The sequence below is a fragment of the Falco punctatus genome, assembly GCF_963210335.1.
Source record: "Falco punctatus genome assembly, chromosome: 12".
Taxonomy (NCBI): Eukaryota; Metazoa; Chordata; class Aves; order Falconiformes; family Falconidae; genus Falco; species Falco punctatus.
Genome location: NC_137592.1, coordinates 33,826,474 through 33,849,398, shown reverse-complemented (window position 1 = coordinate 33,849,398; position 22,925 = coordinate 33,826,474). Strand labels below are relative to the sequence as shown.

Sequence of the window (22,925 nt, the reverse complement as noted above, 5' to 3'; positions counted from 1 at the left end):
ACCCTCACAGTGAAAAAGCGTTTTCTGATGTTCAAACGTAACCTCCTGTGTTTGAGTTTGTGACTTTGTCTCTTGTCCTGCCACTGGGCACCTCTGAGAAGTGCCTGCCCCCGGATGCTTTGCACCCTCTCTGTCTGTCCTTGGAGATCTCCAACACTGGTGTGGGACAAGACCGTGATCCTGGCTGGACCCACTTTGAGCTGGAGGTACTAGAGACCTCCAGAGGCCCTTCCATACCTTCATTTTCATGTGGTTTTATGGCAGAGCCAAAGGACTGTACCTTCAGGGTACCTCCTCAGAGACTGGTTAGGGGACCAAGCTACCGCTCACCCAACAGCTGCAGCACTGAGTGAAAAAATACAATTACAGGCAATTTTGCCCAGGTTCCTCTTTAGTCAGAGCATACTTCTTTTTATAAGAAGCCTTTAGCTTTGATTACTGCAAACACTCCAGTCAAAGGCACTCAGCAGGTAGCTATGGCAACCCCTGAGATAAGTGGCCTAAAATATACCAGGTAAAATAATGAGGGGATAATAATACGGTTTTAGTTCAAATAAACTATTAAGTGTGACTAATGGTTTTACATTTAAAAAATATTCATACACCGTATTTCTGGGCTATAAATTAGTCATGGTTCGAGGCCCATTGTTCATCCCACTGCTGTAGGTGGTCTCCAAAGAATACTGTTAATATATGCCTCCTGCATTTGTTAACCCAGCACTCAGCAGGAGAAAAAAAAGTCTTGTAGCTCCACAAAATAAAACTGTTAAAGGGAGAAGAGAGAGGGGGGAGGGCTCAGAGAGGAAGGATTACCCGTGCCGAGAGAGCTGCAGCCCTTTCTCAGAGGCTGACCTGACTAATTTAATGCCACTGTCTCCTCAATACTTTTTTCCTCCCAAACTGTCAGTATTGGACCCAAATCAAAGCTACCAATTAGCAGCTAGTGATAAATGCTGTGCATACTAGTGATGAGGCAGTCATTACCCAAGAAAGGTTATGATTTAAATAGTCTAATGTATTTTCTTAACTTGCAGCAAAGAAAAGGGCAGGTGGGATTCTCAGTTCCTGAGGAGCTGGTCTCCTGCAATTACTCCTCCAGCAGGACTGCTAGCCTGCTGGCGAGGGGGAACTGCAAGAAAGCAGAACTGAAATTTGCTGGAGCTACTGAGGCAGTTTATGGTGGGTGATAAACCTTTAGATAATCGTGATTTCCAGAATATGCCCACAACAAGAATGGGAGAGAGTCTTCCCTCTTACCTCCCTTTCTCTGTGTAGGCTTTCTGTCTTCATCCTGCCCTCACAGAGCCTGTCCCTCCTAAGATTTCCTTTGCCTTCTGGCTGTGGGTCACGCAGAAGCAAACAGACCTTTCCTAACATCAGGGAAGACTTCATCCTTCAGATCTGGCAACTACCCCAAGGATTTTGGATCATAAATCCTGCCGCAATCCTTGAAGCTGATTTAGTTTGGTCACTTTGAAACATCTAATGCCTAAAAGTTTATTATGTTATTTTTGTCCAAAGTACTGACATTATGAAGCTGATGTAGTAAAAAAAAAAAAAAAAAAAAAGTATATGTCCCTTTTTTGTGTATCCTACTTTGTTTCTAGGAAGTTACAGAAATGCAGGAAGATCATAATTATGCAAAGGGGCTCTGCTGAGTTAGTGTTTCTTATCAACAGCAAAAACTATGTTTGGGTGTATTTTAGACCGAATGGAGAGGATTACATGAGGAAAAACAAAGTTCTTCTTGGGGTTGCTTTTCAAAATGGACTGTGTAATTGATTTTTATTTCTCAGAGTCTCTTCATGACCAATTTAAATTCCTCCTCTATGAGCTCTAAGTACCTCTGTATGCTTGTTTTTATCAGGTATTGCCTCTGAAAGAAGTTAGCTTTGTATCACAGCAACAGTGTCTTAAATAATGAGTATGCAGTGTTCGATCAGCCATTACCCAGGGCAAGATTTTGCAGGTGGTGAAGGAGCAGAAGATGGAAACCCTTTGCCCTCTTCAAGCAGTGGGTCTCAGTAGATGGGGGCAGGTACACTTCAGCCCTCTGTGTGACCCAGTAGCGTTTTCCTTTTGCCTGGTGGGCTCTCCTGCCCTGTCCTGACGGCTGTGTTGCACCAGCCATCCTGCAGTGCTTTGGTTCTGTTGCTGGTTAAGGAGAATCTGGACCATCCTCCTCACTATTGGTATCGTGCCCTGCTGCCACAGGCATTTTGACATGAAGCTCGCTTCCTCACAAAGGTGCTCTGAGCAGCTGTGCTATCAGCAAAGTAGGGTGCTTTCTTAGACCTGGGGTGACCTGAGGATCAATGTTCTGCATCTGTCTTTTGATCTGGGCTTCACCCTCCCTTTGCTTAGAGAGTCTCACCCCTCTGGGCTTGACACAGTGTGGCCTGGATGTCAGGAAAGATGATGCCCAGGATCACAAGCAATTCCTTTCCAGCCCCTGTGCCCCTTGGTCTTTGTTGGCTTTTTTTTTCCCCCCTCTCCTCTGATTTCCTTTTGCTGCCTCCATGCCACCCCTCGGACTACAGAGAGGCTTTCTCAATCTCTGCTTTCATGGGCTGTTGAAAGGCTGTTCATACAGTGAAAAAGGAAAGCCAAAACTGAGATCAGCTGTTGAATTTTGATCTCTTGTTGCTTGGTGGCAGGGAATTAGCCTAGGAAAATCGATGGGCACTGACCCTTTCCTGCTGGCCAAGTGCTAAACTGAGTGTTTTAGCAATGACAGCCAAGCTATGCACTGCCATCCCCCAGATCTCATCCTGCTCCATCCCTTTTCCCGAGCACTGGGGCCAAAGCTGGCCATGTGTTCCTCCCCTGCCTCTGGTTGCTGGCTGACTGTCAGCCACAGCATGCGCAGCAGGAGGCTGGGGCAAGCGTGGGTGACCCTGCAGGAAATGCTGGCAGCATAAATATTTTATATTTAAATTATTATTATCCACCAAGACTTATTTTTGTGTTAATGTAAACTAAAAGCCACAAAATAACTGGTAACTAAAAAGAGGGCAAAGGGGGTCATTCTCACACCAGCGGCAATTACCAAGGAGGAACCTGCCATAACATTGGAACATGCAACGCCATAGGAACAGCAGCGTAGAAAAACCATGTAGAAAAGTCCTAGAGGCTCTGGACAGCTCTGCTGTGGGTGTTTTGGTGAGAGGTTGCAGATCTGGGAGAAGAAAGGCAGACTGCAGGGCTGCACATGGAAGGCCCTGCGTGTTGCAAAGGTGAAGGCACTGTGCAATCCCCCCGGTACGGCACCTCCCGTGCTCGTTTGTGCTCATCCCTGTAGCCGACGGGTTCTCAAGAACAGCCTGACTTAATGGGAGTGCTGAGGAACGGCCATGTCCCAGGCCATTTGACATTCTGGGCTCCAAAAGCATCAAGCTGCTGCACATTGGGAACAACAGTACAGGGCATTACTCTTGCCAGCAACGTCACCCTGTTTCTTGGCTTCTTGCTTGATGTGGGTTTTGTCTGGTTTCTGTAAAGAGGGTTGTATTGAGTCATCCCATTTTTGTTTCAGCAAAAGGTGTAGTCTCATCAAAAGCCAGCTTCCTATTAACCTGTGTCAGTAAAGTCAGCACCTCCAAATTTCTTCTGAAGCCAGGGAAGCCTCAGATCAAAAAAGCTCATCAGAAGTAGCAGTTGCTGTGAAATACAATGCATGCTCTTGGGAGTGTCCCTGTGCAACGGGCAAGTCTTTTCCAACTCTGCCGTGGAAATGGGCAGATTGCATATCTGGGATCACTCAAGCAATGTGCAAAACACAGGGAAAAAATAAGGGGGCGGTGGTGTAATCATCTCCCCCAACACCAAAACAATAATAAGAAGTGAGCTAGTGATTTCTCAAGCAGATGAGGGAGGATAGAGGTGGGAGCTTCTACCGGCAAACAGCTGTGGAGGTGCACATTTTGGAGGGCCAGAGGGGAGTGGAAATGCAGAAGTGTTGAGAGACAGGTGAATTTTCCTAGGCTGTTGAGCAGAATATTGCACAGAGGCTGTGCCGTTACACCATACGTTGATGGTGCAGGAGAGCCCGGCGGGCTGACACCAGAGCATCGCTGAGGGAAGCTAATGAGCTGTGCCCGGGTCCATGCCTCTGCTCTGTGCTCTGTGCAGCAGGGAGCGTAAAAAGATAGTTGAAAGAGTATTTCATGCTTCAGTGTCCTTTCCTGTGAAAGCACAGCTTGCATGTGTAACCTGCAGTATGCCGTGCACATGTTTATAAAGTCCGACAGTTTATTACACAGACTGAGGCGTATGCACAAGCACTTCAGAAGGCGGGAGCTCATGCTGCCTCTGTCCGGGGACTCCCTGTCACCCTGAAAGAGGGCAGGGGATTGCTCAGTCCAGCTGACAAAAGGTGATGGAGTTTAGTATTAGTATTGGCTCTTGATTGTGCTATTGATTTTAAGTAATCCAAGCTCTGTTTGGAAGTAGGAAATAAAACAAGGGAAGAAAAGGTTTTCTGAAAATATCTGGAGTATCTATATGCTGATGAAAACGTGAAATGTGGAGTATTTTTAGCAGCTGTTGTCTGAGTTGCCCCAAATCCATTAGTTATGGAATTGGCCATTGATTTTTTTACCACCTTTAATTAAAAAAGAGACTTAATCCTTTTTAATTTTCGAACAATCCTGAATCAGAAAGCAAAGGATGGAAGGGGAGGAGTGGGAATGGCACATGGCAGTTGTATTATCAAACCTGCATCTTTCCCTAAGAATGCTTTTGGTTTGTTATAAACTTTCATTTTTTTTCATGGAGGAAAGAGTGTGAAAATAATTTCCTGCCTAGCTCTTGTTGCTTCAGTGGAGAGAGACCACAGAGAGCGAGCTGGTCAGTGCCTTATGGACGCCCACTCAGAAAGTGTATTGCATTGCTGTGCCCCCAGGAGAAACTTCTTTGTCCTGCTGTTTGTCGCCACTGTTTTCTTCTTCCTTGCACACAACGGTATTTCTCTTTTTTCTCTTCTGTGCCCTGTGGTTACCTCCTGCCCATTTCCCATGCTTCTTTCTGTCAGCAGTCCCAGCAGCGGCGATGAAGAGCAGAAGCCAAACAGGATGCAAGTGGTTGCATCTCAGGGTGGTCTTTCACAGCAGCTGTGGAGCCTATTGGCTTGGTTATGTGCTTCTTCCACCCAGTGCATTACAGCTGGGACCCTACAGCTCAGTGAGTGAACAGAATGTCCTACATCATCTGTTGTACTGAAAACCTATCCTAATTCAAGCGATAGCTCCCCATATCCCAGCTTCCTTCAAGCAAGAGTGAAGGAATGCTTTATTCAAGTGAAAGACCCAAAAAAGGCCACTTCTCAATCTTCCTGTGAGATGCCAATGAATAGATTGCCTCAGAAAATGAATTCTGGGCTCCACAAGTAAGTGCTTTAATTTTGGGGTGGAGGCACACATAAGAATGAGACTGATTCTCTGCTTCCCCTGCAAATTCCTTCATAATTGAGCTGCTATTAGCAACTCCAGGGCGGTGCACTGTGTGTTTTTATGGACCAATAATAGATGGCTGGGGTGATTGGAGGCAATCAGCCTTCAGCCTAGAATTTTACAAAGCCCCAGATGTGGAAAATGATAGGCCACTGAAGCCTTCCCTTCTCAGACTTATAAATACCCCACGCTCCAGGAAAGCAGGCCAGCTGCTAGCTAGTGGGGAACAGGCAAAAGACCTGTGGCCACGGTGTTGTGTGTGGCCTGGGCCACTGCCAGCTGCATCAGAAGGGTTGTCCTGATTGCTTTGGCCCGTGGTGTCCAGCTGGGGTTAGTTATACCAACTGGAGCTGTAGTGAATGGTATGGACCGAGTGGGGCATGGCAGATGTGGCAATGGCCTTGCAGTCTCTTGCAGTGGCAAGGAGGTTTTGTGGGGCGAAATGCATCAGTTTTGCAAGAGCAGGACATGACCGTCACTGGGGTGGGGCTCGTGGCCAGGCTGGGACCCTATGTAAATGCATTTTCCAAACTAGTTTTTTGGGCTGGGTGCTACCTGCAGCGGAGCTGAGCCTTGTTGTGCAAGAGTATACTTAATTTAATTGCATTGCTCATGGGTCCTGGAGCACAGCTGTGCAAACCAGTATTGAATTTGGAGGTGCTTTCTATGCTAAAGGACGTCTTTGTGATCTGGCATTGCCCTGCAAAAATCTCCTGCTGCTGCCTTCTTCTGGTGCCTGGGAGTGGGCCAGGCACGTTGCTGTCTTCTCTTGGTGTTCAGCAGCCATGGGTGCATGCAGATCTGCACGGGTATGTGGGGCTCGGTGGTGGTGTTCAGGGTCACCAGCTGACAGTGCAGGTGGGCAGTGTGTACAGCACCTAGGTCAGGCGGGATCCTGGGCTCAGTCAGGGCACCAGTGCTGCTGCCCTGGTGCTTCTCAGAAAATCCCAAATGCGTTCTGTTATCTAGCAGGCAGTGAGCCTTTTGACTTGGAACCCATCTAGCAAATGGGAGAAATGATGGATGCTAATATAAAAAAGAATCGGCTGATAGAGGGAGCAGAATGGGGAGGCATTTAATGTTTCTCAAGTGAGAAATCACTAGGAAAGAAGGAGCAAACTGCACTTGAAAATAGATGCTGACTTGTTTAAAGCCAGAGGAGAAACTCAAATCAAGGCATTGTCCATTTTGGAAGTGCAATGGAGACAAATTTCCAATACTTTAATAAAGAGGAGTCTATTAACTGTAGCCTGTGCTTACCAAGGGCAGTCAGTTGTGCTGCAGCAGTGTGAGCACATTCAGAGTGCAATTCAGCCTCTGCCTGAATTGATATTGCACAGTGGTGTTAGATGCAGCACTAAGATATTCCTTTCCTGGCAGCGCTCTGCTTCATCCAGGAAGGGGCTTGTGTCTCTGTTGCTCTGTGCCTTAGTTGATATTCCTAGCTGCAATCGGGTTTCAGGTGGGTCTGTGAGGATAGCAGAATGAGCAGAGGACCCTGCTGGAATTCATGCCTAGGAGCTACGTGAGCCAGTGGAGGAAGATGTGCTGTGAAAATCCTCCCTGGCTCAATGCTCAACGCCGGGTTTCTCTTGTCACATTTAGAGGTGTAGGGATTTCTGCATGAAAAAATACCTGCTGGTGTAGAGGTATTAATACTATTGAGAGTCCGGTTAACTAAGGCGGCTCCCAAATCTGATCTTAGGTGCATAATCCTGTAGGGTGGTGATGACTGGGAGTTTTCCTTTTTTGACTTTTTCTTTTCCTTTTTTTTTTTTTGTCTCTTGGCAAAAGTATTTGCTCAGTGTAGAAAAGCACCGTTATCTGTGGCATATACTATAGTTAGTAAAGTAAAAAATGTTGTTTGAGAGTGTTTGTTGCTGTGTTTCTCCCCATGTAACAAGGGAGATTTTGATTGTTTGGAAGAGAACCCTGGCTGGAAGGCAGCAGAGAAGTGCCTTTCAGTTGAAGAGCAGAAAAGGAGCAAAATGAAACTTGTACTGGTCTCTTTAAGACATAAAAATAAATGAAAGCATAAATCTGAGCCCATTATGGATCTGCAATAAATGTGGTGATAAATCACAGGCAGCTGATAATGTAAGAGTAATGCATGTTTGCCATACAGTCACCACATGATATTAAAAGATAAGTGTCCATTTACAAAGCAATGATGAAGCAGTTCTGGACGCCTTGAAGATCACCTTGTAAAACTGCTAGGTGAAAGGAAAAGGTCCCAGTGCTCATTCCAAAGGAAGTGCCAGAGACACTGGAATACGTTGAAAGAAGGTGAACTGCCTTTGCTTGCCCAGCAAGGCTGTCCCAAGGAACAGGGAATCCGAGCTGATCTCCCCAACTTGCACTTCCAAACCTGTCTTCGAGTTGAAGCATCCTGCCAAGCGAGGAGGACAGTGGTTTGCTTGCAATGCTGCCAGATTGAAACTGTGCCTGAAAAGTAGTGTCAAACCTCATAAAGCATGTAGTAAACGTAAGCATCAGTTGTGATTGGGATAAGATGAAATGCTAGCAGTAACTAACAGCCAGGATTAACCACCAAAAATTTTGTGTTGCTCTATAAACCTTGGGCTAGGCAGCAAAGCAATGAGCAGGGCTGCATAATTACAGCGATAAAAGTGCAAGTGTTCTCAGCACACTCAGAGCAGAAGAGTCAGATGAATACTGCTGAGCTTGGGAAGCTGTTAATTTGTTTCATTTCTGTAAATTTCCATCCTGTAGCCTCAGCTGGTACCCTCACTTACTTAGCTTAGATCCAGTGTATGCAGTGGAGGTCTAGGGACTTGCATCCAAGTCAATGGCTGCTGCCAAAATGAAAACAGAAGTAACTGCATTATTCATGGGTCTGAAGGCTGGGTGGGGTCATTATGGATGAATCTTGCCCTTCTATAATAATTCAAGCCTTGAAACTTTAGCCAGCAGTTTCCATATCTAGCCCATAGCTCCTGATTTAGTTAGGATGCATCCTTTAGCCAGCTGGCTGTAGACCTCCCGTGATGGTGACTACCATGTCCTGAGGGAAGCTGCCAAGTGATGGGTTGTCTCACTGTTAGGTGCATTCAGATTTCGTTCTTAAACTGTATTTTGATTTTTTTGGAGATGGTAGAATTCATACGTCTCAGTAATTTTTTATCTCCATGCAGATGTCCTAGCACTTTTGCTTGACTTTGCACTTCTCAGGATGGACAGCTCTTGAGCTTCAAGAAATGAAGTCCATGTAAAGAGTACCCATACCTGGAGGCTTCTATTACTAGTGTTTCTTTTTTGAGTCCTTCAGGTCAAACTTTTTGAGTTGCTCGTTCTCCATGGCAGTTAGGTTCTTACCTAGAAGAACAGAAAATTATTATCTTGGGCTTAGTCAATCCCAAAACATGAACCTCAAAAAAACCCCAAAACCCAGCAAATACAGATTGGGTCATGAGATGGAAGTCCTGTTTGTGGAGAGTAATCTATGGCATTTGTAAAAAGGATTTTTACTCAGTTTAGCTTTGATTGTTAAATTCAAGTGTATCTGAATTTATCCTGAACTTTAACAGGGTGATACCAGTTTAGATCAACTTGGAATGTAATCTTCAGCTCCTATACACTAATGCAGCGTGTTGGTTCTGGATGCAGCATGTGTCCTCCATGCCTGGATCTCCTGGTTTGAACTTTTGTACATGTTTCTTGAGAGCTTATTCAGAAGAGAGTGGTTCAATAATTTAAATGTGGATGAAGCTATCTCTTTCTGGCAGGTCAGATCTCCTCTGCCTTCCTTTTTCTTAGTGTTCAAGATCTACTACAAATTAGCTTCGCTAGTGAATATTTGCCTTAGCTTCACTCAGAAAACTTACTTGTTGAAAGAAAGAAACTGTGTAAATAACCCTCCAAGCTCAGGCAGCCTGGCCAAGTGCCTTGTAGCATTTTTCTCTTAGAATTTAATTTGTTCTAGTGATTTAAAGTGCAGTGTTCACACGGAGCTTGGAAGCCTCAGTGCTTCCTTTCATCACTGTTTTTATCATGATCAAACGAGCCCTTATGGTGTACAGTGAGACTCCTCCACATTATTAGTAACAATTCAGACCTATAGAGCTGCTGTTTGTTTCTGGCAGGGGAAATTGGTATGCGGTGGCTCAGGAGCAGTTGTGGCCCTTTGTGCTTGCAGGTGAGCATCAGTCAGGCTTATGCACACCACAGTTTTGCACAGCTCCTGCTGCCTCAGCCGGCTAACAGCAACACAGAAGGCAGAAATATATATTTTTCAGCTTGGCTGAATCTGGAGCCTTCAGGAGCTGTTAGTGGGCCATTGCAGGGAAAAAGTCTGCAGTGCAGTTGCTTTGAGTTGTACCTGATGTTCAGGCAGTTAAAGACACTTAATTAGCACTCTGCTTTCTTTAGCTTCTATGAGCACCCTATAAATCACTTCCAAACTGGAAATTCAGTCTGACTGTCAAGCCGATTGACCGACAAAGATCTGAGGAAGATTTGCTGTGGGGTCTTTTCACAAATAATTGTGCTCAATCTCAATAACTGAGGTATGTAGGGGTTTTTTATGTGTGCATTTATTCATGTTTCATAAATGCAATCTGTTTGCAAGAGAAGTGCACATTAAAAAGCTATTGGAATTCGGAAGTATTTATCATGTTTTCAGGCTCTTTTTTTCTGAGATGTTGAAAAAATCATCCCAGCCTGCAGGAGTCTGCTGCTGCTGCCTATTAAGTATACAAAACCATATGGTGGTTTAAGACTCTCATGCATGATAGAATTTGCAGGTATAGACGGCTGAACAAAGTAAAGGAAAAGAATTTTCTTCTTGCTTTTCCTCTATTAAAATGTTATGTTTACTTCCAATATGGCTCTAAAGTATTTTTCTAATGTGAATATTGTTGGCTAGATTTGAAACTGAGCAAGAAATGAGTAAAATGAGAAGAGTCCTAGGTTACAGTTATAATTATGTTCAAAATTCCTACTTTAAACATTGTGATGAATTTTTAATTAGAAGTTTGAAATCAGGGGATAACATCTAATTTCCGTGTTGTGAGCAGTACATTTTAAGTGAAGATCTGTGTTTTAGAGGTGCAAGGGATTAGCTATAGGGCGGCTGTTTGATCTCATAAGAAAATATGAAAATAAAGAAAAAGACTTCATCTAAGTGATGCTTCAGGTTACAAGCATGCAGGTTTAGCTTGCCACATCACACCATAACAGCTGCCATTGCAACCCTGCTGACCCATACATAGGAAAAACATCCTGGACACCTCCACACCCTGTGATTTGGGGTTTAAATTCTGGCAGCTCCCACCCAGACACCTCCTACATGGACAGCCCTGCTACCTTCCCAGTCCCAATGAAATCCTCTCCTGAATCTTCGAGCCTTTGGGTGCTGGGGCAAACTTCACTGGCCTTGACCGGATGAAAGAAGACCCAGTTGTATCCCAGTCTGTGGGACACGTGGACAGGGATAAGGCAATTGTTAGCTTTCTGTTGTTTTTTGATAAAGCCACTTACTTGATCTTCCACATAGCCGAGAGACGATTTTGGACACATGCCCCAGCCTGATGAGTTCATTGTTCACCAACAATGAAGGCCTGATTATAATGAAGATGCGATGGCTGATGTTTACTGCAGGGCAGCGAGCATCTTTGTTTCCACACGTCCCACTGCGATTTTGCCTTCCCTAAGACTGTTGTCGGCATCTTCTGGAAAACATGGCCTGCATAAGCAATGCTGGCTGCAGTGTGGGTGCTGGAGGGGGAAATGAGGCAAAGATATGAATGGGAGACAGCCTGGTGCCAAACAGGCAGCTGATGAGGAAGGGCCAAACAAGAAAGCTTCCTGAAGAGCCTTGGCCCTGGTTGGGCTGTTAAAAGAGCTGCCATAATGTGGGCATTGTCTTGGTAGTAAAGTTCCTATGCTCTTTCGCCTTTTCTGGTGTCCAGCTCTATGATGAGCAGGTTAACTCTCAAATATTTGAAGAAGAAGCCACTTGGCTATACAGTACCCATCTTCCCTTTCACTTGCACTAGTTTTATTTCAGCCTCCTTTGGGCTGCTCCAGGTCGTCTTGGTTGTTGGGACCAGTTCGCAGCAGTAGGTACTTGTACTGCTGGAGAGCTTGTTCAGCTTTGTTGTGTGCATGTTGCATCTGTTGAGCCCAAAAGGAGAACTGTGGTGTTATTGCCACACTGATCTGCAGCTCCTTGGGGGACCAGCTGGCCCAGCAGGAATGATGTGCATCCCAGGACTTTGGTGAGATGAGCTCCAGCCATGCAGGGGAGATGCTCTAAAAAATCATCCTGTACTTTTAAATGCACTGATAATGATCTTCCCCAACCATAAAGAGTCCCCCTTCTGTAAAGAGAAGCACAGAGGTCCTATTGTTCCCTATGTCACCTTCTCTGGCAGGGCAGGGCTCCAGGAGCAGTGTCTTGTATCCATGAAGTCTACCCAGAAGATCTGCCTCACACATGGAGACCCTAAAGGTTTGTTCTCTGCAGCAGCTGGAAAAGGAGGGAAGGCTTCTCCCCTAGTAGAGCCATCCATGTGGGAAGATGAACGTCTCCTCACAGCTGAGTTTTTGTCTAGCAGAAAGGGGCAACAATATCCCAAATGACAAAGCAGGCAGGCTCTGTTGAGAGATGACCCAAGCACACACCATCCTGCCTGCCCTGTAGCCTGTTCTGCTCCCAGCAGCAAGAGGGTCCTTTTTCCACTCGCCCCATGGCCTTGAGGCAGGGAAGAGGCTCCCCAAAGGGCACATAGGCATGAAGAGTGTGTCAGAGAAAGTGAAGCCGAAATGCTGGATGGCAGGGAGTGGTGTAGGGGACACTTAGCAGTTTGCAGACTCCAAGCTTGTGCTGCTGTTGTGTGTCCTGCAGAAAGCTTCCTGCCTGCATTTTTGTCAAGGAGCTGCAGCTCTCTTAGTGAAAGGCTATAGGTTGCTGTTCTCCTTCTTTTTCCTTACTGTATTTCTTCTTTTATCTTAGTCTTTTTTCTTTTCCTTAAAAAAGCAACAAAAGCAAAAAAACAACAAAATCTTCAAAGTAATTCAGCCTGGCAGTCTCAAGATAGCACTGTTAAACTCACCTTGGCAAGCTCCACTCCGATAAAAGACACACTTGGCAGCTTCTCGCTGCTTTTCTTAAGGAAGGTCTGCCCTTTTTGGTTTGTTAAGCACCTAAAATGCCTGGGTGAGATTACAGTGCTGTCTTTTAATGATCCCAATAGAGGCTGATGCTACTTTTTCAAGGCATATACTGCCTGTCTTGTAATTGGTAGCAGACAATTGACATGCAAGTGTCTCATTTGGGGAAAATTGCAAATTAAAATGGTTACGATGCTGCAAATAGCACAGCTTATTATTCCCAGTCCTGCTTGTGTGATGCAGTACACTACTGAGGCTTGAATACCATCAAGACATTCTGAGTGACACGTGTGGATCTCCCCTGCCTGCGGCGCGGAAGGGCGTGTGACAGGCTGGGTCTGGTCTGCGGAGTCCATGTGGTCACAGGGCTGTGTCAGCCCAGAGGAGCCGGGCTGTGGGTGGACATGGCCTTCACGCACCATCTTGGCTGTCCACCAGGAAGAAGGAGGAGCCCTTGAAGCTGAAGGGCGATGCTCAGAAGAAATGAGGATGTCGAGGGTGAGGGCCTGCCAAAAAGCTCTTGGCAGCTCAAGCTGTCTGAGCTTCTCTGCTAATGCACTTCTCTCCCCGCCCACCAGCCCCTAAATAGTTTAGGTAGCAATTTCTCCTGACTGCCTTTGACTTTTCCATGCTTTCTTGATCTCCAGATGCCAGAAGGCTGCATAGTATCCCAGGTCTGGTCTCCTTGTCACAGCACAAGTCACATGGGATTGATTGGTAGACAAGAATTGTGTCTCTTTGCCAGTTCCTCATGCTGGGAGGTCACCTTCAGTCCTGTGGCCATCGCAGCCCCCATTTTGGGGTACAGTCCCTGTTCTGTGTGTTTCTCCTTTGTAGACACGTGACTTCCCATATTCAAGCTGACTCTGTGTGAGCAGTTCTGGCTCCCTCGGTGACCCATATGTCTTGGCATGGCAACCTTGTCATCATCACTCTCTGCTGAGCTGCTGGCTTTTGCGTCACTTGCCAATTTTGTCTGCATCAACTCCCAGAGCACAGCTGAAAGCAGAAAACCATTCTGGGCACAGTCCTGCTTCTCATGCCACCTCACTAGCGCTGCTCCCGTTTAATGCTGGTTTCCCTGACTGGTTGCTGCTTGATATCTGTCAGGTAGGCAGTTTTTAATCCGTTTAGTTCATGCCTTATTGATGCTATATAGTACAAATTTTTTAAAACCAGATGTCATTTGATACTAAGTCAAAAGCTCTCTGAAGATCTAAGCCTATTACAGCTGGACAGTTCCCTTTATCAACCAAATTTGTAATCTCATCACAAAGCGAAATCAGGTTTGTTTGACAAGCCGTATTTTCCATAGAAATAGATTATATTTGCCTGTTGTATTCCCTTCTTTAATTCTTCAGAGAATGGGTCCTGTACAGAGATTTAGGCAACGCTGTCCTGGGTTGATGTTACATGTCCCTTTCCCTCTGCTTGTGTTTTTGCAATACTGGCAAGACGTTGTGACCCTCCGAGGCTGCCGGGTGAGCTGCGCTGCTCTGGGAAGGCAGAAGTAATTTATCAGAAACCAAACTGCCAGCTGTGCCTCAGAGCAGGGGAGCAAGGCATCCCATGGGAGGCAGTTTGACAGGCAAAGGAGCTTAGGAAAGGTGACAGGTCTTGAAGGACAGCATCTTCCAGGTGCAAGAATGGGCTATCCTGATATTGAGGACACCTCCCCTCAAGGCAGTAGGAGCCAGGTGGCAGAGCTGGTAACACACTCTTTGCATCTCCTAAAGAGTCCCCTACCCCTAGGCAATAAACCCCCTCATGACTTCCAGAGATCGTTGCCCCCCAGCCTGTGGGGCTGATGGTTTTCTTGCAACATCCCTGGGAGGAACTGGGGCAGGGTGTCATTTGGTGTTCCTTACGGGCCACTCTTCCTTTGTAAGCCGGAGGCAAGATTTTGTCATGTAACCTACAAAGTGACACTCAGAAAGACAAACAGATGCATAAGGAGACTGGCTTAGCTAGGCAGGGGAATCATGACCTGACGTGTTTCACGCTCACCAAAAATGGAAAGGAACCGAAGTGAAACCAGTTGTTTTGTGGGAAGTGCAAATTCAGAGAGGTGTTTTTGTAGCGCTGAGCACCCAGGGACTTTGGGTTGGGATGGGGATGATGGGTCATTACTGCAATATAGACAACTCACGTTGCTACTCTCCAGTTTATAGCTGTCCTTAGACTCCTGGAGTGGGTGAACAAAAAAAAACGCAGATGAAGGTGCTCACTTCGATGGGAACTAAGGCATTAAATACAGCTTCTTGCCATCTTTACCTTTCTTACCTGCTCAGAATAAAGCCAAGCCCAACACATTAGGAATGACAGTGGGAAGCCAGCCTTAAGGAGACCTTCTTCTAAGAGCTGTCAATAAAGATTACCTTTTGTAATGCCTCACAGGTAATCTGCTCCCTGCCTGCCTGCTGGATAAGACAGCACAGGGAAGATCATAGCGTGTTCAAAAGTAATACCCCAATCAATGCAGACTGCCCACCTGTCTGATGCAAGACAGCTTTGATAAGCAGTATAGGGAGGCTTGGTGAGTCTCCATACCCCTCTGTTACTGTGTAGACTTCTTAAAGTTCACCTGGGACTGTGTCTTTTTTCCCAGCTTTCTTTAGAAATCCCTTGTTAACCTGACCTTTTTTAATGTACTATTTTGTCCACTTGCGATGTTCTTCTTTTGGATTACTCCCCAGACTACATAAAAAGCCAGTGTTGGGATGATGCCTCCCAGGGCTGAGCAGAGAGGTTGCCTTCCTCACGGTGCTGGCAGTGTTTAAAAAGATGAAGAAGGCTGACGTGCTTGAATGCCCTATCTCGGGCACAGCTGCTTCAGTGAAGGGGCTTCTTACCCTCTGTACTGTCGCTGCCTGCAGTTCCCTGCAACCAGATGTGATGGCTTCAGGGGAGGTAGGTATGTTCATCTTTCAAGCAGGGGAGTAGAAAAGATGCTGTGGGGAAAATACACTCAGGAGATTGACCAGGGGTGGCTGTCTCCCATAGAACTTCATAGTCTGTGGGATTTTTTTACCAAAAGAAAGTCAGTGTTTGCCCATCTTATTTAATGGAATGGTCTCGTATGTTATAAACCATTCTCGTTGCCAGCAGGCTGCCAAAATTTCCAGATAGGCAGCTTAGGGAAGGAGAAAGGCTCACAGCAGAGGAGATGTTGGATGGCAACGTCTTGCAGCAGTGCTGTGCTGGAAACTGAGGGTGGTGTTCATGCTGGAGTCCGATGCTTTTGCTCTTCAATGTCAAGTGTAGCTATATCAGGTGGGCTGGGTCAGACCTGAATGCTGAGGTCAGTTCTAACTCCTTCTAAGAGATCCAGCCGACTTACAGAGGTGGAAACATGTTAGATGGAGGTGGTCTGTCTCCTACAAGTGGCCTCAGCCGTGCCACTTGGAGGGAGGAGTTGGTACCCCACAAGTTGCCTCTTCCCACAGGTAAAAAGTGATGGGCGGCTTACCCTGCATCAGGCAGAGGCATCTGGGTGTGGTGTGATGGAGGTCAGCACAGAGTCCTCCCCAGTTTGACCTCTTCGGCAAACAAGGAGCTGAGAAGAAGCAGTTTCCCATGGGCTATAGGGAGAGAGGAAAGGCACCTGGCTGCTGAGGGTACCCTGTCTGCAGGGTGAGACATACCCTGACTATGACCAACTTCTCTCCACCGCTGATGACTATGGCCTAATTTACTGTCAGACAGTTTACATTGATGATGCTCAGTTTTAATGACCTGTATGTCAGAACTTGGGCAGCAGCCACAAACCACAGAGCTAGAGGACAGACACGTGAGAGGAAATTATGCCACCAAGAACAGCTGAAACTGGGGCAGCCACCCCTGGGGCACGAGGTGTTTGACTGACAGTGCTTCCCCCATCCTGCAGGAGCTGCAGGGCCACGGTTGGAGGCTGCTACCTCAGCCCAGAACCTCAAAACCCATTTTCATTCTTGTTTGGGGATATTACTGGAAATCACAGGTCAGCAGTGGCTCCAGCCAGTTAACCCTGTCATGTACCCATCTGCATCCAGGTTTCTTCCCTGGGCTCGTGGAGGGCTTGTGAGCTCTCACTCAGCAGGAATCTGCCCTGTGGGAAAAGCAGAGCTGGAGAGAGGGGAACAGACTGATGTTTGTGGGTAACACATCTGAAAGCACCTGCCTTCAACCTCAGAAATCCCATTTGTTCATCTTTTGGACAAAGCAACTGCAACTTTAGTCACCTTCCCCAAGACTAATTCAGGAAACGGAGCTGCAGGTAAAATAAAATTCCTTGACTGACCTTTTTTTTTAAAACTCTGTCCAAATCACTAGTTGCCTCTGTTGTTAAATGCTTCATGCCTGTCTTCAGCCAGTCTTGGTGGCCAAGTATGTCAGAGCTGGGTGTCACCACCACAGGGGCCACAGCTTTTCTCCTTAGCCCTCAGGCAGTGGAGGGAGGCCTGCAGCAGCTAAGCTGTTTTGTGTTGATAACCACACCTATATAGATATTTAGATGTCTGTAGTATTTGCACCATATCTACCACCATGTGTGAGCAAATCTGGGCACTATCCTGGCTTGAGAAGATCCATCTTCCCCCCCTCTCCCCCATCTGCCACCGCTTTTGATGCTGCTGCTGCTGCACAGCAGCTAATGCCTTCTTTCTTAAGTGCCTTGCCCGCTGTAGTGACTCTGACAGAGGGTCTGCTCCTTGCTGTGCTCGCATATGGCAGCTGTTAGAACCAGAGTGAGCACCGGCAGGACCCCAGCCAGCCTGTGTTGTTGAAGACGTTCCCACCGCCTCGTCTGGTGCCTGGCAGCTCTGTTTGGCCCTTGTCTTCTCACAGTATTTATCACCCAAACATCCTTTTCTTGTAGGTGCAACTTCTCATGCAGGTTTCATTGGAGACGGAAAATTGATATAAATTTCCTCTGAATGAGGCTTAGCTCATTTGCAGTGCCTTGGCATCAGCAAGGTGTGGTTTAACCAAAACAACCACAGCTCTGCTCATTTTCTTGGCAGCAATGCTGAGAAACTGGGTAGTGGAGCAACCCCTCGGCTGACTTTGCCCAGTCAGACCTTTATCCTCTCATCAAAGAAAGGCAGGGGGATGTGAGCGTGCTCGCACTTAATTTTATGGGTTTTATAGCGGAATTGGTTTGACTGGAAGTTTTCACAGCATGTTTGTTTGTGAGTCACATATGAATAGGAAAGCAGAGGTGGAATCCTTTGGGGTGGTGTTTTGCAGCACAGTCTGAGTGACTCGGCAGTCTCTGTTTTCCAGGCTCCTGACAGTGAGGATAGGAGCCTCAGGGTGTCTTAAGCATCAAAGGAGGCGGCTACACAGTTCTGGAAGTGCCTGCAAGAAGGTTTTTGCAGCCCAGCTGGGTGCCTCATCCAGGTAGACTTTTGAAGGACTTCTTATGAGTCTGACGTGTTTAGGAAGTGCTAGAAATACTCCGGGAAAGGGACCTGCACCTTCCAGGTCCCCACAGCAGCCAGAGAGCTGGTTCCTCTGGTTCCTCCGCAGGAACTGAGACAGAGGTGTCCGTGGGTGGTGGCTGAGGCAGCCTCCTGTGGGGAAGGAGGCTTCAGTTTCAGGCTTGGTATTCCTGAAATATGTATCTGTGACTGGTGCCTCCAAGCCCTGTCTACAATGCTGAGGTATTAAATCCTTGGCTCCATCGCTGTTTTGCTTTTCCTGTCTATTTAGAGGAATATACGGTTGCTATTTAGCACATACATGGCACCAAGCACTCAGATCTTGGTAGGCGCTTCTGTCCACACTCCTCTCTACCTGTCTAAGCTACCAGAGGGTTTTGCAGATTTTCATGCAGTTTGAAGTTTTGCAAAAAAATCACGTGGAACTGTATGTTTTCAAGTATCTAAACTTGAAGATTGATCTGATACTGAGAACAGGATTACTTGGCAGCTCCAAGGTTGGAGAAGGCTTGGTGGAAGTAGGGAAAAATGTTATTTTGGCAGGCTTTTGAGAAGCATAACTTTTGGGCAAGTGGAACAGCACATAGATGACAGAAAAAAATAGGTAAGGACATAAAAACTTTTTTTTTTTTTTTTTTTTTTACTTAAGGGATCTGTAGAAGGCAATTTTGACAGTGCCTTTGCCATCCTCTGCTGATTTTGTTTGGCATTTGCTGTTTGCTCATCCTCACAAACTTCATTTCCCTGTGTCTTTCCCCCCCCCCCTTTAAGAAGCAGAGCATGAAGCTTTGCTAAACCCAAGCCTCCTTGTCTCAGGAACTTTTGCAGCCACAAATTTTGGAAAACATGACTCCTTAATACTCCTTTAACATTTTGAAATAAAATTAAACAACCTAACAAGACAATCCAATTTGTAGCTTGAAATTAAGTTAGAAAATTAAATGACACTTTTTGGGCTAGGTTTTTAGCCAGTTTAAACTGTTCCATCAGAGTCAAAGATATGCTAATTAGCAGAAGCTGAAAAGATCTGTCTCTGCAAAAAAAACATATAATGCTGTTAGCTGAAATTTTAAACTAACTTTGTACTTTTTGTTGCATTGGCTAAAAATACATGCATATATATATGTACATATCTACAGAGAAAGAGGGACCATTTCAAAAGACTAAATTAATTTCTCTGTAGCCTATCATATTTAAACAAAAACCTATGTATCCTACGAGATAAGAAGATTGCCTCCTCTGACTGGATTTTTACAAAATAGTTTTGGGATGAATAGCCATTATCTCAATGAGTAAAAACACTTAGCACAAGTGCATGGAAATAAAACCAAGCATTTCAAAGTCCTCTGCAAGTGTGGGCTGTTTTAGCTTTGGAATTTGCAGCATTCAGGATACAAGGAAGCTCAGAAGCTCCCTGCAGTTTTCGCCACAGAGCTGGTGGCTGAAGAGTAAGGCTGATACTAGATAGTTTACTCAAAATTCTTAGAGTCCCACTATTGCATGGCTGTTTTAAGCTTCCTTGTTTGTTGGTTTGTTTTTTCTAAATAATGATACCTTGGGTTCTTAAGTGACTAGATCCAAACCTATAGGCAAAGTGACATTTCTAATTTCTGTAGACTGAAATGTGTTGCTCACAGGTGGGCGAGCAGCAGAGCACCCACCCTGTGTGTTCGGGGTTGGCGGTATGGAGGTGAGAGGCAAAAAGCAGGGAAGAGAGCAGGAGCCAGAGTGCAGTGATTGCTATGCAGCATTCTTAGCAGCCAGCCTGAGCTTACTTCGGCCATGCTCAGCACTGCCTGACATGTGTTGGTGCTTCATCCAAATGGAGACAACTGCAAAAGAGCCCCTGGTACTTCAGGTTGGTGGTGGGAGTGTGATACCAGTACAAGCTCCACCAAGGCTGTCTGGAGGCTTTAAAGGCACTGATGTGCTTGACAAAGAACGGAGTGCAGGCTGTGCCCTTGGTCCTTGGTCCTGCTCATCCCCTCTCTTTTTTTTTCTCTTCACCCTCCTGTTGAGCATGGCCCACAAAGCCTCCTCCTCATCCCTTCCTCAGGCTGGGGGTTGGGAATACTGCGCTGGCTTCCTCGCCTCTCCCCACGTCCATCTCACAGGAGAGGCACACCAAGTGGAGCCTGCCTGCCGGCCTTCCTGGGATCAATGGGAGATTAGGATCTCCTTCTGTACTGCTGTGATTGACACATGTAACCCAAGTACGGCAGGAAACAAACAAGCCATGAGCTTGCTGGCTGCGTAGGGCAGATGGTGATCTAAATACTGCTCAGTGGCAAATGGCTTTCCAGCTAAGTGGAAGCTGCTCAGGAAATTCTCTGTCTTCATAACAGAGAAACATTATTTTTTTTGTACAAAGGACAAAAACCTTGTTATTTAGAAAAAAAACACCTCTGTAAACCAAAGAAAACAAGGTGTCATGGTTGATGTGTACTTGCATGGAGCAAACTATTTCTTGCCAGGCACTTGTATCCTTCAGGTATCACAGTTTGAGTGTCTGTCTATCTGCTCCATGCTGATGCATTCAAAGCTTTCTTGCTGATGCAGCCCACATCAGCAACAGTGGAGGAAATCAACAGCCACAAAGGAAGAAAGCAAAACCTGAATTCTGAAGAAAGGAGCAAGGTATAGAAAGAAGCAGCAGATGCTGATATTTCAGGTCCTGCCTGCTTTTGAAATTCATAAGGATGCAGCTAACACTCTACAAACAAAAGTACATTTCCCTCCACTCAAATTTTAAATTCTCTAGAGGTAACAAATGTTGCAAACAGACAGTTCTTGGTATTAGTTCTATTGTACATGGTGAATGCATACCGCACTCCCACACTTGTGCAGGAAAATTGAACAGTCAAAGCAGAATCTAGTTACACATTCCAGATATATCTACTGCTCAGCTCAATATATTCATTACCTGGTATTGTTCCATAGCCGCTTTCATCAATAGACATGAACAATGCCATATACAATAAATTGGCATTCATATGGTTATGTAGATTTGATAACTCCCTAAGCAAACTGTCAGTGGAAGTCCTCTGGAAAGGATGAGTTTCCACATTTTTCAGCAGACTGGGTGCAGATGGGGCCAGAGTATTGCAAAGGCTGCCTCATTCCCAGGAGAAACTGGGAACCTGCTTTAGCTGTTGCTCTGACTTGTGAGTTTGGGTCCAAAAAGCATGGTTAGATAGGGAGCCCCTGAGATGTCCCATCACCTGTGGATGCTGGCAGTTCAGCCAGCTGGCCTCATGTGTGGGTTTCGATGCAAACCTGAGAAGAGCAGCCTTGCCCTAGGAGGTGTCGCAGGCTATCTGCAAACCGCTGTGCAAGAGACTCCCACCCATATCCTCGTGTGTTTGGTATCTTTAATGTCACTGAGTCAGCCTGAGCACCTCTCTCTGGCAATGCATGCAGTTGGGAAGGCTCTTATGGCCACCAGCCTTTGCTGCAGTGCTGGATCTGAGCTGGCATGGGAAAGAAAGCCTAAAACTTGGGGGACCTCAAGTCTGGTAGTCTCCTGGAGAAGAAACAAATACCATGAGAGATTTGGTGCTTATAAAGAACAGTGCCTGCCTGATGTTTGATTGTCAAAAATGTATGTTCCAAAAGAGCACCAGAGTATCTGGCTAATGAATCACATGTGAGGAAGTCTGGGGGAAGACTGCTGCCCCTGCCCGGTTTTTGTTGGAAGGTGTATGCAGGAGCCGTGGGCTGGCTGGTCTTACGTGTTTTATTATGGGGTCACAACACCACTTTGATTGCATGGCAGAAGGTCACATGGTAACTTCTGGTAGACCGATGATAGGGGTGAGATGGACAAGCTGTTGGGTGCATATTTGGCCTTTCCCAGCCCTAGAGCAGCAGCAAGCCAAGAGAGCTTGGGAACAATTACTCAGTTTCTGTGTCAGGTTTTGCCATATGAAACATCTCATGACACTTGTCTCAGCATCCAGGACCCACCTCTGCCCCAGGTGCCACTGAATGGAGAGGCAGCCTTGTGCTAGGTACATCTGCAAGGCTGGGAGGTGGCAGTAACTCCTTCACCTGCTCCCGGCCTGAATTTAGCCTCATGGGTATTACCTGCCTCTTGCAGTTCTTTTGCAACCCACAGCAGATAAGCAAGCAGCTGAGAGTCTCAGCACTGGTGGCAACTGCTACTCTTTCTTCATTTAAAGGACCAAAGCCCAGAAGGTCCAAGGTTTCCACAGAAACCCACTGGCTCAGGACTTAGGACAATTTGGGCCACTTCTGCTGGGCAGCTTATAATCAGAAGCATATCTCTGGATCCGCTGGCATTGCTCCTTCTGACCCTGCCTGTCTGACAGCTCTTGGCTACTGGTGCAGGGATGCTGCTGCATCCCTCATTTCTCATGGAACTGAAGTCAAGGAATGTCACATTTTGGAAATAACCTGTCTCTGGAGGCATGTCTGACATGTGCCACTCTACCAGTGCTGCAGTGTTTGCTTTCCTCCCTGTGTAGCTGAAATGTTGAGCCTCTGTTTGCAGAATTATGCTGCAATGGAGAGACGGGACACAGCTTGATGCAAGCAAACGTGGATTTATTGTACAGAAACACGAGTTTATATATACTTTCAGAAGCTGCGCGTTTTAAACAGATTGGATCTTGAAGCTAAGCCTTGCATACCAGGCAGTCCCCGACTGGTGGTTAACTACCATCAATTAACAGCAAGGTGTTACCTCTCCTTGGTGCTGTGGGTCCCCCACTGCCCTATGCTCTCTCAGCATGGCTCATCATGTTGATTGTCGTGTCTACTCACACTCCTTGTCCTCCCAGGGTTAGTGACCTACAAGCTCCAGCACTTTCCCCTCAGCTAACTGGTTGCCAGGCAGGGTCCTAATTTCCAGCCCACTCCTGCAGAATTACTTTTTTGTTTACCTACTGTCGGAGTCCTG

General features: G+C 46.3%; 1 long non-coding RNA gene across 6 annotated transcripts in view; it reads left to right on the top strand.

Moving 5' to 3' along the window:
• Positions 1-22,713, top strand: part of LOC308072281 — a 57,553-nt gene extending 34,840 nt beyond the window's left edge. For 2 of the 6 annotated variants that reach the window (XR_013931619.1, XR_013931620.1), the window contains exon 3: positions 13,946-22,713. This is a non-coding gene — a long non-coding RNA (uncharacterized lncRNA). The remainder of the gene's footprint in view (positions 1-13,945) is intronic. The other 4 variants (XR_013931621.1, XR_013931622.1, XR_013931623.1 and 1 more) reach the window with 4 other exon arrangements.
• The last annotated feature ends 212 nt before the right edge of the window (positions 22,714-22,925 follow it).